Genomic DNA, 14176 nt, shown 5'->3' on the forward strand with positions numbered 1-14176 from the left:
TAATGCCTAACATATTCCTGATACCTTGTAATGCCTGACATATTCCTGATACCATGTAATGCCTGACATATTCCTGATACCATGTAATGCCTGACATATTCCTGATACCATGTAATGCCTGATATATTCCTGATACCATGTAATGCCTGGTATATTCCTGATACCATGTAATGCCTGGTATATTCCTGATACCATGTAATGCCTGGTATATTCCTGATACCATGTAATGCCTGGTATATTCCTGATACCATGTAATGCCTGGTATATTCCTGATACCATGTAATGCCTGGTATATTCCTGATACCATGTAATGCCTGATATATTCCTGATACCATGTAATGCCTGATATATTCCTGATACCATGTAATGCCTGATATATTCCTGATACCATGTAATGCCTGATATATTCCTGATACCATGTAATGCCTGGTATATTCCTGATACCATGAAATGCCTGGTATATTCCTGATACCATGTCATGCCTGATATATTCCTGATACCATGTCATGCCTGGTATATTCCTGATACCATATAATGCCTGATATATTCCTGATACCATGTAATGCCTGGTATATTCCTGATACCATGTAATGCCTGGTATATTTCTGATACCATGTAATGCCTGGTATATTCCTGATACCATGTAATGCCTGGTATATTCCTGATACCATGTAATGCCTAACATATTCCTGATACCCTGTAATGCCTGATATATTCCTGATACCATGTAATGCCTGGTATATTCCTGATACCATGTAATGCCTGGTATATTCCTGATACCATGTAATGCCTGATATGTTCCTGATACCATGTAATGCCTGATATATTCCTGATACCATGTAATGCCTGGTATATTCCTGATACAATGTAATGCCTGGTATATTCCTGATACCATGTAATGCCTGGTATATTCCTGATACCATGTAATGCCTGGTATATTCCTGATACCATGTAATGCCTGGTATATTCCTGATACCATGTAATGCCTGGTACATTCCTGATACCATGTAATGCCTGATATATTCCTGATACCATGTAATGCCTGATATATTCCTGATACCATGTAATGCCTGATATATTCCTGATACCATGTAATGCCTGATATATTCCTGATACCATGTAATGCCTGGTATATTCCTGATACCATGTAATGCCTGGTATATTCCTGATACCATGTCATGCCTGATATATTCCTGATACCATGTAATGCCTGGTATATTCCTGATACCATATAATGCCTGATATATTCCTGATACCATGTAATGCCTGGTATATTCCTGATACCATGTAATGCCTGGTATATTTCTGATACCATGTAATGCCTGGTATATTCCTGATACCATGTAATGCCTGGTATATTCCTGATACCATGTAATGCCTAACATATTCCTGATACCCTGTAATGCCTGATATATTCCTGATACCATGTAATGCCTGGTATATTCCTGATACCATGTAATGCCTGGTATATTCCTGATACCATGTAATGCCTGGTATATTCCTGATACCATGTAATGCCTGATATGTTCCTGATACCATGTAATGCCTGATATATTCCTGATACCATGTAATGCCTGGTATATTCCTGATACCATGTAATGCCTAACATATTCCTGATACCCTGTAATGCCTGATATATTCCTGATACCATGTAATGCCTGGTATATTCCTGATACCATGTAATGCCTGGTATATTCCTGATACCATGTAATGCCTGGTATATTCCTGATACCATGTAATGCCTGATATGTTCCTGATACCATGTAATGCCTGATATATTCCTGATACCATGTAATGCCTGGTATATTCCTGATACAATGTAATGCCTGGTATATTCCTGATACCATGTAATGCCTGGTATATTCCTGATACCATGTAATGCCTGGTATATTCCTGATACCATGTAATGCCTGGTATATTCCTGATACCATGTAATGCCTGGTATATTCCTGATACCATGTAATGCCTGATATATTCCTGATACCATGTAATGCCTGATATATTCCTGATACCATGTAATGCCTGATATATTCCTGATACCATGTAATGCCTGATATATTCCTGATACCATGTAATGCCTGGTATATTCCTGATACCATGTAATGCCTGGTATATTCCTGATACCATGTCATGCCTGATATATTCCTGATACCATGTAATGCCTGGTATATTCCTGATACCATATAATGCCTGATATATTCCTGATACCATGTAATGCCTGGTATATTCCTGATACCATGTAATGCCTGGTATATTTCTGATACCATGTAATGCCTGGTATATTCCTGATACCATGTAATGCCTGGTATATTCCTGATACCATGTAATGCCTAACATATTCCTGATACCCTGTAATGCCTGATATATTCCTGATACCATGTAATGCCTGGTATATTCCTGATACCATGTAATGCCTGGTATATTCCTGATACCATGTAATGCCTGGTATATTCCTGATACCATGTAATGCCTGATATGTTCCTGATACCATGTAATGCCTGATATATTCCTGATACCATGTAATGCCTGGTATATTCCTGATACCATGTAATGCCTAACATATTCCTGATACCATGGGGTTAGGGGCATAACTCCCAGAGACAATGGAGACACCTGCCTCCTGGCCTCAAGCCCTAAAGGGGCACCTACATGTACAGCAGCACTGGTGTAGTTCGCAGCAGGATCCAAGTGTGACGGCTACCTTTCCAATGGAGCTTTGTGGCAAAGTTAATTGGCACTTTCCCAGGAGCCCTGCTAACACCTGCAATAGGAGACAGGACAGCTCCCACCTGGTACCGCTTAGCCTGTGCTGCAGCAAGTGACGGTGCACCCACTGCTGCTGCTGGACTGGGAGATGGGACCCACTGGCGAACTCTGATTCTGCATACTGCAGACGGCTGAATGTCATGACTCTTACCCACTGGCCTTTGTCACACAGCCTAGTTGGAGCCCTGCCAATTCACTGAAGGAGCGGTCCCTGAGAACACTATATAATTCTGTAAGTTGTGTGTGTGTGTGTGTGTGTGTGTGTGTGTGTGTGTGTGTGTGTGTGTATTTACTAAACTGCGGGTTTATAGAACTGGAGATGTTGCCCATAGCAATCAATCACAATATTGCAATTATCTTCTAAAAGGTGCTAGTTAACTGATATGTAGAATCTGATTGGTTGCTATGGGTAACTTCTATAAACCCGCACTTTAACACACCTCCCCATATGAGTTTTTAGGAAGTTTACACATGCACAGTATCAATAAAAGGTCATATCATGCAAAAAATGAATTGAACTTTGGAATGTTTTGGGCAATTATTTCCAAAGTCATGTAATCTTGTGTGAATAGAACTCACTGCTTATCATCCTCTTTTCAGGAATGCGTTCTTACTTCCTTTAATGCTTCGCCTATCAACAATCTCATTAGCATGATGGCATTCCATAGAGGCGCCTATTGGGACCTGTCCAGTAAAAGCCATCCTAATCATCTGAAATGGAAGTGAGCTTATCCTGAGTTGCTAAGATACAGATAGTTAAAGGTTAAAGCAAGATGTGTTGTGTTTGGAAAAGTAAGACTTTATTTTTTCAATCAATGTAAAGGTTATGCAAAGATATGTTTCCGAGTGATGGATAATACTAGTGAGAAAATCAACTGGAACTAGAAGGTTCTGTGATGAGTACAGGGGTGTGTGTGTGTGTGTGTGGGGAGGGGGGGGGGGGGGGGTCTGTGATGATGCAGTTCTGTAATTACTTCCAATTATATAATCTATTATATATTATTATTATTATATATTATTATTATATAATATTATTATTATATATTATATATTATATATATTATATATTATTATTATATATTATATAATTATATAATCAATTATATAATTATATATAATTATATAATCTCATGAGTATCTAGTCCTGAGTTTAGGAGAGGTCCATCCACTAACTTCCTATTACAATTGCAGAATAATTGATCTATCTCAGTTTGACTAAAGAGAACTGTAGATATTTAAGGTTTACTCCTGTTCCCGAATCCCCCATTGCTTTGTTCAATTTTTTTGGTGTGCCTATATGTATTGTGACGGGTAGCTGAAAATGAAAGGAATAATGCCTGCTTCATTCATTTCCAGATGTTTAAAACATAATGGATTGGTCGTGAGGCAAGTAAGGTTCCTCAGATGTACTTTCTTTCTGCAACCAGGTTGCCACTATACACTGTAGTCTTGCAGCTCATAGTTGGACTTCATATAACATAATGTTTCACTAGTTCATGGCTTGATTCTGCAGTTTAATTATTTTGACTCAAAGACCTTGGATCAGCTAATATTGCTTGCGCCTGATCCATTGCCAGTCGCAAGTTTGCAACTTTATGCTCTACAAGCCGTTACCTTGTGTACATCCGTGAGTATGAATGTGCATGATTGAGGTACCCACTTCAAGCATCCCAAGATGCTGCAATCATGCTTGATGCAAATTTAGATGGTACCATGGAAACCAGCTCTAAACTAGGTACATCTTCTTTGGCCTCCTATGTGTTTATGAGGTCTATGTACTAAGCCTTGGAGATAGATAAGGTGGACGGAGATAAAGTACCAGCCAATCAGCTCCTAACTACCATGTTGCAGGCTGTGTTTGAAAAATGACAGGAAATGGTCTCCATCCACTTAATCTCCAACCACTTAGTCTCTCCAAAGCTTAGTACATCGGCCTACAGTATGTACACAACAAACTTCAGCGGCAAGTCCATGCCATAACACTCATATGATGGGCCGTCTTTGTGTGTCTCAATAGCCAACCCTGTCATCTCCCAGGGAGGACACCCAATACATTTGCAGTCCACAGGCAATTTACTTCTGCATGTGTGCTTCTGAAATCACTACTGTGACTCTGTATAAACATAATAGGGATGCATGTGCAATGCGACTTGAATGCATACAAAGTTAAAAAAGAATTGCTTGACACTGACATAGCGTGCGTGAATCAAGCCCTCTGAGTCAGTAGTGTAACCTGCTGTGTAATAACAGTATGAAGCGAAGATGTGTCAAGGCTTGGAGAGGGATAAAGTGGAGACATTGGGGGTCATTCCGAGTTGATCGCTCGCTGGCTAGTTTTAGCAGCTGTGCAAACGCTATGCCGCCGCCCACTGGAGAGTGTATTTTAGCTTAGCAGAAGTGCGAACGCATGTGCAGCCGAGATCTGCAAAAACAGTTTGTGTAGTTTCTGAGTAGCTCTGAACCTACTCAGTGCTTACGATCACTTCAGCCTATTCATGTCCGGATTTGACATCATACACTCGCCCTGCGAACGCCCAGCCACGCCTGCATTTTTTCAGATACGCCTGTTTTTTTTCAAAAACTCCCAGAAAATGGTCAGTTGACACCCAGATTTAAGCAGTTGCTTCCTGTGTTTTATTTGTCTCCGAGTGCCAGGCATGTATGAGAGATGTGTGTGTGTAGATATATAATATGTATATACTGTATACACACACACACACACACACACACACACACACACACACACACACACACACACACACACACACACACACACACTCTCTCTCAATGGTGCAACACTCATTGCATGTATCTGTTTTACACTGTGAACTCACTGGCACAGATATGGTGTAAGCGTGGAGTGCCAGACCAAGTATGTATATACACTGCTCAAAAAAATAAAGGGAACACTAAAATAACACATCCTAGATCTGAATGAATGAAATATTCTTATTAAATACTTTGTTCTTTACATAATTGAATGTGCTGACAACAAAATCACACAAAAATTGTCAATGGAAATCAAATTTATTAACCCATGGTGGACTGGATTTGGAGTCACCCTCAATATTAAAGTGGAAAAACACACTACAGGCTGATACAACTTTGATGTAATGTCCTTAAAACAAGTCAAAATGAGGTTCAGTAGTGTGTGTGTCCTCCACGTGCCTGTATGACCTCCCTACAACCCACACAAGTGGCTCAGGTAGTGCAGCTCATCCAGGATGGCACATCAATGCGAGCTGTGGCAAGAAGGTTTGCTGTTTCTGTCAGCGTAGTGTCCAGAGCATGGAGGCGCTACCAGGAGACAGGCCAGTACATCAGGAGATGTGGAGGAGGCCGTAGGAGGGCAACAACCCAGCAGCAGGACCGCTACCTCCGCCTTTGTGCAAGGAGGAACAGGAGGAACACTGCCAGAGCCCTGCAAAATGACCTCCAGCAAGCCACAAATGTGCATGTGTCTACTCAAACGATCAGAAACAGACTCCATGAGGGTGGTATGAGGGCCCGATGTCCACAGGTGGGGGTTGTGCTTACAGCCCAACACCGTGCAGGACGTTTGGCATTTGCCAGAGAACACCAAGATTGGCAAATTCGCCACTGGTGCCCTGTGCTCTTCACAGATGAAAGCAGGTTCTCACTGAGCACATGTGACAGACGTGACAGTGTCTGGAGACGCCAAGGAGAACGTTCTGCTGCCTGCAACATCCTCCAGCATGACCGGTTTGGCAGTGGGTCAGTAATGGTGTGGGGTGGCATTTCTTTGGGGGGCCGCACAGCCCTCCATGCGCTCGCCAGAGGTAGCCTGACTGCCATTAGGTACTGAGATGAGATCCTCAGACCCCTTGTGAGACCATATGCTGGTGCAGTTGGCCCTGGGTTCCTCCTAATGCAAGACAATGCTAGACCTCATGTGGCTGGAGTGTGTCAGCAGTTCCAGCAAGACGAAGGCATTGATGCTATGGACTGGCCCGCCCGGTCCCCAGACCTGAATGCAATTGAGCACATCTGGGACATCATGTCTCTCTCCATCCACCAAAGCCACGTTGCACCACAGACTGTCTAGGAGTTGGTGGATGCTTTAGTCCAGGTCTGGGAGGAGATCCCTCAAGAGACCATCCGTCACCTTATCAGGAGCATGCCCAGGCATTATAGGGAGGTCATACAGGCACGTGGAGGCCACACACACTACTGAGCCTCATTTTGACTTGTTTTAAGGACATTACATCAAAGTTGGATCAGCCTGTAGTGTGTTTTTCCACTTTAATATTGAGGGTGACTCCAAATCCAGACCTCCATGGGTTAATAAATTTGATTTCCATTGATAATTTTTGTGTGATTTTGTTGTCAGCACATTCAACTATGTAAAGAACAAAGTATTTAATAAGAATATTTCATTCATTCAGATTTAGGATGTGTTATTTTAGTGTTCCCTTTATTTTTTTGAGCAGTGTATATATCTACAGTATCTAGTGTGTGCACCTACCAGTGCACCTGCTGGGCTCCCTCCCCCAGCCCTCCACCACCAGCAGGTCCCGCAGTTACACTGACCTTGAGGCTGGGACAGCAGCTACTCTCCACTGTACGCATGTTATGTAGCAACCAGCAGCAGGATCCCGGTGCCGGCGATGAGCAATGGATGTTCGGGACTCAGGACAGACTAGAGCGTGTCACCCGGCCAACACTCCAGCCCCAGTAGCCCATAGGAACTACAGTATAGTACCTAGGAGGAGCTGTGCGCTACGGCACTTCCGCTGCAGAGGAGGCAGCTGCAGCGTCACTGACGTGACATAGCTCCTCCATCTCTCCGCCTCCTCACCCCTTTCCCCCCCAAAAAATGCTCACCTACGGCGATGCATCGGTGGCAGGGGGGGTTTCTAGGTACTCGGAAACCCCCCTGTGTGCGCTAGTGGAGCAAGGTCCTGTGCTAGATAATTGACAGCAGCTGATAGGTTGTTTTTGACAAGTTTTTTTAGGTGGGTGTTTGGGGGGGACACGGAGAGTGGGAAGTGTCAAATTTTTCCTCCTACACTGAAATGATAATAGTCCACCTAGTTGGGAAAATGAAATGTTCTATTTCTCCAACTTGTTGGAAGGACCATTTTCAAACTTTTGTTTAGCATTTGTGAGCAAATGGGCAATTATTAGATATATTATATATATTTTATTTTTCTGTTTTTAAACTTGCAGCTCTGTTCAAACTGCGTGGATCACAGGGCTTATAGATGCACGTGAACAAAACACACTTGAGTAAAGCACAGCCAATACAGAAGAGTTCAGCGCAAAACACAGAAGCATGCAGCATTCACCTATATACACATTCACTATACTGCACAACAACAAGTAGTCTGAAATCTCTGTATGGACCAGGGACGTGCAGTTAGGGGAGGCAGTGCCTCCCCTGTCATTAATGATTAAAATAATACAAAGAAGATACTTATACTAAAATATATACTTTAGCCTTTGTATTATTTTATTCATTTTTTTCCTACCAAAAACTGTTTTAAATGTGCCTTGGAGGCACCGCTCTCGGTGCCTCCCGTTGTCAGGGATGGAAGCGGTGGGCGGGGCCAAGCATAGAGCAGTAATAGTCCATTAAAAAAAAACCTTATAAGCGGCACCACTAGAGGTGCCGCTTTGACGGGGGGGTGTGCTCACAGCAGCAGCGTAGCGAGGGTCCTGGACGCTATGACAGGTACAGAAGAGGGGAGGAGCCGCCGCCGCCGCTAAAAAGATCAGTAGACCCAGTCCAGGCTGCTTCCAGGGCCAGCATCCCCTGCACATTAAATGCCCCACAGGGACATGTCTGCTGTACCGGAAAGCTGCGCACCTCACCAAAGTCAAAGGAGCCCCATCGCCCGACCTCCCCGCTCCAGCAGCCGGTAATAAGGAGCCCCATCGCCCGACCTCCCTCCTCCAGCAGCCGGTAATAAGGAGTCCTTATTAACGGCTGCTAGAGGAGGGAGGTCGCGTGCCGGGGCTCCTGAGGCCTTGGTGTGGTGTGCAGCTTTCCAGTTCAGCAGACATGTCCCTGTATGTCCCCGTGGCAGACAGTGCTGTTTCTTTTGTGGGACTTTTTCAAGGGGAGCAGAATTCGGCCTCCTTGGGCACACAGTTCCCAGCAGTGTCTACTCGGCACTGCGCCCGGCCCACACTACGCACATTACTGGCTCAGCCGGCGCCATGTGGCTGCATAGCTTGAATAGCTCCGTGTTCTGCGTGGACACTCCCTGCCGCCGGTCTCACCATTAGCCACTGGAGGCCTGTACCTGGTTCCGCAGGCCTCCCTCTCCCCCTGCAGCTCACCTGAGGTGGATTGGAGCTCAGAGCGGTGAGTGCCCGAGGAGCCCCGTACCTCCCTACCCGTGTGTGTGTGACACCTTGTATCCCCCTAGCCGTGTGTGTGTGTAACCCTGTACCCCGCTACCTGTGTGTGTGACACCCTGTATCCCCATAGCCGTGTGTGTGTAACCCTGTACCTCCCTACCCGTGTGTGTGACACCCTGTATCCCCCTAGCCGTGTGTGTGTGTGTGTGTAACCCTGTACCCCGCTACCTGTGTGTGTGACACCCTGTATCCCCCTTCCCGTGTGTGTAACCCTGTACCCCCCTACCCGTGTGTGTGACACCCTGTATCCCCCTACCCGTGTGTGTGTGTGTAACCCTGTACCCCCCTACTTGTGTGTGTGTGACACCCTGTTCCCCCCTACCCCTGTATGTGACACTCTGTACTCCTTTACCCCTGTGTGTGTTTGTGACACCCTTTACCCCCCTACCCCTGTGTTTGTGACACACTGTATCCCCCTACGCGCGTGTTAGTGACTTACTGTATCCCCCTACCCATGTGTGTGTGTGACACCCTGTAACCTACCACTGTGTGTGACACCCAGTATCTCCTTACCTCTGTGTGACACCCTGTACCCCTCTACCCCTGTGTGTGCATGACTCTCTGTCCCTCTCCCCTATCCCTGCGTGTGTTTGTGATACTCTGTATATCCCTACCTCTCTGTGTGTGACACCCTGCACCCCTCTACCCTTGTGTATATGTGCATTACACCTTGTGCTCCCCTCCCCAATGTATGGCAACCTGTATCCCCTACCCCTGTTTGTATGACACCCTGTACACACCTACCCCCTATGTATGACAGACTGTACACCCTTTACCCTGTGTATGTCCCCTTGTAGCTCCCTGCTGCTGACCTGGTGGATGCTGGTTGGAATTCATAGGACCCTTTAGCTTCGGGGAGCCACATGCAGCTAACCTGGCCATGGATCTGCGCAACAGGTGCACATTCCATTGGCACCGTCCCGGTTATTAATATGAGAGAGAGAGATACTGCTTCCATACACTCAGCCGCTCCGATCATGGTAACCCCACAGCTAATATTTTTTTTTATATATTTATATTAAGTATACTCAGATTTTTATTGATTAATCTGTGATTTATTAATAAATGTAATATATTTTTTATGACTCTTTTCCTCCTCCTCCCCCTCTCTCTCTCCTTTCTCCTCCTCCCTCTCTTCCTCTCACTCTTTTCCTCATCTCCTCCTCTCTTTGTTTCTTTTATTATTCCTCTCCTCCCTCTTGCTCCCTATTTCTCCTCCTCCTCCCTCCCTCCTTTCTTTTTCCCTCTTTCTTCTTCTACTCCTCTCTCACTTTTTCTCCCTCCCTCCTCCTCATTCCTCTTCTTCCTCTTCCCCCTCCTCCTCCTCTTGGCCACCGCTGATGCTTGCGCTTCCCACTTCTGTGTGGTCAAATTAGACCACAACTCCAGGGAGCCGTGGACAGAATATGACAGGCATGCTGCAGGCATTGCCGGCATTGGACTGAGATGCGAATTAGTGGCATGGGGGCCGGGGTGGTTGATGGTGGAGCTTTTGTAGGACATTAGTGGGGGCGGCAGCCATTAGCGGCAGTGGTAGCAGATATTGGCTCGGTGGTGGTAGGGGTCATCGGCGGGACTCAGTGGACAATATTGCTGCAGTGTCACCAGCCACTGACCTCACCGCACGCCACTGGTATGGACAATGTGCCTCTATACAACATGCCCCTATACAGTCATTATACTGCACAGCCACAATTAGTCTGGAGTCTCTGGATGGACATAGCACTGCCTAATCAGCAGAGTACAGCGCAGTGTGACCCTCTATACAGTCTCTATACGGTCACTATACTGCACAGCCACAATTAGTCTGGAGTCTCTGGATGGACACACAGCAGAGACTAAACTGCAGAGTACAGCGCAGTGTGACCCTCTATACAGTCTCTATACGGTCACTATACTGCACAGCCACAATTAGTCTGGAGTCTCTGGATGGACACACAGCAGAGACTAAACTGCAGAGTACAGCGCAGTGTGACCCTCTATACAGTCTCTATAGGGTCACTATACTGCACAGCCACAATTAGTCTGGAGTCTCTGGATGGACACACAGCAGAGACTAAACTGCAGAGTACAGCGCAGTCTGACCCTCTATACAGTCTCTATACGGTCACTATACTGCATAGCCACAATTAGTCTGGAGTCTCTGGATGGACACACAGCAGAGGCTAAACTGCAGAGTACAGCGCAGCATACTCCTATATATACAGTCACTATTTACTGCACAGCCACAATTAGAAGTCTCTGGATGGACACAGCACAGCCTAAACAGCAGAGTATTGTACAGTATTTGTCAGCAAGCATTGAATGAAATAGCGCAGAGTCCCGGCCGTGGTGCCTTATATGGAATCCAAGTCCCATGAGAATCCAACGCCGGGAAGATGAAGTTCGGCCTCAACGTGGAATCCCAATGCTCAAAGCTCATCTCTAATTTATACCATTGTTTTTTCAGATTGTTCTAACGCAGCCACTGCAAAAACAGATGCTGAGAAGCTGTGGAAAACTATTAAAAGAGGGGACAGGTCACTGCATGGCAGTGTCACATGAAATATAGATTAAAACACTGTTACAGGCCTGATAGATAAATTAGAATATTTTATATTTGCCACAAGGGGGCAGTGTTCAAAAAGAAATTCGTTCATTTCACCTTAGGCAAGCAAACAGTATGGGAGCTAATTGAAAATAGAAATATGCAGTGCTATAGGACAAGTGTTTTAGAAAACAACAAAATAGCCCTATTTATAAAAGGAAAAAATAGGGAAAAAATAAGAGTCCCAAATATGTGCATTATGCAGCACACAGGTTTTCAATCTGTTCCTCCTTTCTATCAAGGACATCTCATTGTCCTATACAATTACAGTGGTATGCAGTTGTAACTCCTACCAGGTGTATTTTCTACAGGTTCTCTAATTATCTTTAGCTGTTAAATCTCAGTCAAATAATAGTGTAATATTAAGAATTAGAATAAATTGAAATACAACACAGGGGCTACTCAGCAAAGGTAATGTGATACAGTATTCAGTAATCATTTTTTTAGTTAATATGCTACATATGCAAATATTTATATATATATTTGGTTACTTAGTAAGCACACAGATGCCTATTTATGAATGCTTCTTTTTAAGCAAAATATCATGCAGAAATGGTAATTTTGGTAACTATCCCTACAAATTGCCAAAAGCTGATAAGATATATCAGAGATATCGCCTATTTATCGCAGAATACCTTCAGTACTGTAAGTCCCCATGTTTTGTCAGTGTGGACTGTGGCACTTTTCCTAAGCTTTTGGGAGCTTGGCCCCACCAGCTAATGCAATCTTTGTATGACATTAGCCACTGTAGCCTATGAGCTACATTCTCATCATCGAGGTATCTTCTTATCACTCTACGGCAGCTGTATGGGTCATGCATGACCGGTACAAATCTCTCCTTCATTGCGGTAACAAGCAAACTATAAAGGAACTCTTAATTGGGGAAAGTCATTGCCAGGATACGCTCTTATTGGATTCGCTGTCGTCGGTATGACTTAAATCAGTGGTTTCCAAACTTTTTTGAATCACAGCGCCCTAGAATATCAGAATTTTTTTCACGGCACCCCTAGGCCAAAAATGTCTTATTGAGAAATTTAGCAAGAAATATTACATTAAGTAGATCGTGTTTATATGTCATCCTTAGGGTCAGTTGTGTGGTGAGGGACAAGATTTGCTTCTGTTTGGCCACATATTTTATGACTGGCAGCCACCAGCACTGGTTTTGCCTATTATATTGACCATGAATAATTTGAATTGATCTTGGACCACCAAACCAGGGCACCCCTGCAAGTGTCCTGAGGCACCCCAGGGAGCCAAAGCACACAGTTTGGGAACATCTGACTTAAATGATAAATAACCACACTATTTAATCTGTGATCAGCTTTGAATAGTGACAATTACAAATGTTTTAACGTGGCAAAAATGCGGGCATTAATAGACCCCATGTAGAGGGGATATTGGACTTGCTAAACATTCATAGCCATATGGTCTGCTTGGTAAGCAATCACTTTGAGATCATTTATAAAGGTAAAGGGTACTTGGAAAACATTTATAAAGGTAATAGTGTGCTATGATTCTGATTTGAATGGTATTGTGCAGTCAGCTGAATTATAAGTAGGTGGGTACCACTATCATTTGTATATATGTAGCTGTCAAGGTGTTGGTTTGCACTATTTCTATACTCACCAGAAGATTACCCCCTGATGTCCAATGCGTGTGGTGCATTATGATGCACGTGCCCAGAAGCCTGTCGGGACCTCTGGGTGGTCTGCACTTGCAGTTATGTATAAAAGAGGTAAGCTTCTTATCTTTATTTCTCTATCGTCCTAGTGGATGCTGGGGTTCCTGAAAGGACCATGGGGAATAGCGGCTCCGCAGGAGACAGGGCACAAAAAGTAAAGCTTTTCCAGATCAGGTGGTGTGCACTGGCTCCTCCCCCTATGACCCTCCTCCAGACTCCAGTTAGATTTTTGTGCCCGGCCGAGAAGGGTGCAATTCTAGGTGGCTCTCATAAAGAGCTGCTTAGAGAAAGTTTAGCTTAGGTTTTTTATTTTACAGTGATTCCTGCTGGCAACAGGATCACTGCAACGAGGGACAGAGGGGAGAAGAAGTGAACTCACCTGCGTGCAGGATGGATTGGCTTCTTGGCTACTGGACATCAGCTCCAGAGGGACGATCACAGGTACAGCCTGGATGGTCACCGGAGCCGCGCCGCCGGCCCCCTTGCAGATGCTGAAGTAAGAAGAGGTCCAGAATCGGCGGCTGAAGACTCCTGCAGTCTTCTAAAGGTAGCGCACAGCACTGCAGCTGTGCGCCATTTTCCTCTCAGCACACTTCACACGCAGTCACTGAGGGTGCAGGGCGCTGGGGGGGGGCGCCCTGGGAGGCAAATGTAAACCTATATAAAGGCTAAAAATACCTCACATATAGCCCCCAGAGGCTATATGGAGATATTTAACCCCTGCCTGTATTCACAAAATAGCGGGAGACGAGCCC

This window comes from Pseudophryne corroboree, chromosome 2 (assembly GCF_028390025.1).
Source record: "Pseudophryne corroboree isolate aPseCor3 chromosome 2, aPseCor3.hap2, whole genome shotgun sequence".
NCBI classification, from domain to species: domain Eukaryota; kingdom Metazoa; phylum Chordata; class Amphibia; order Anura; family Myobatrachidae; genus Pseudophryne; species Pseudophryne corroboree.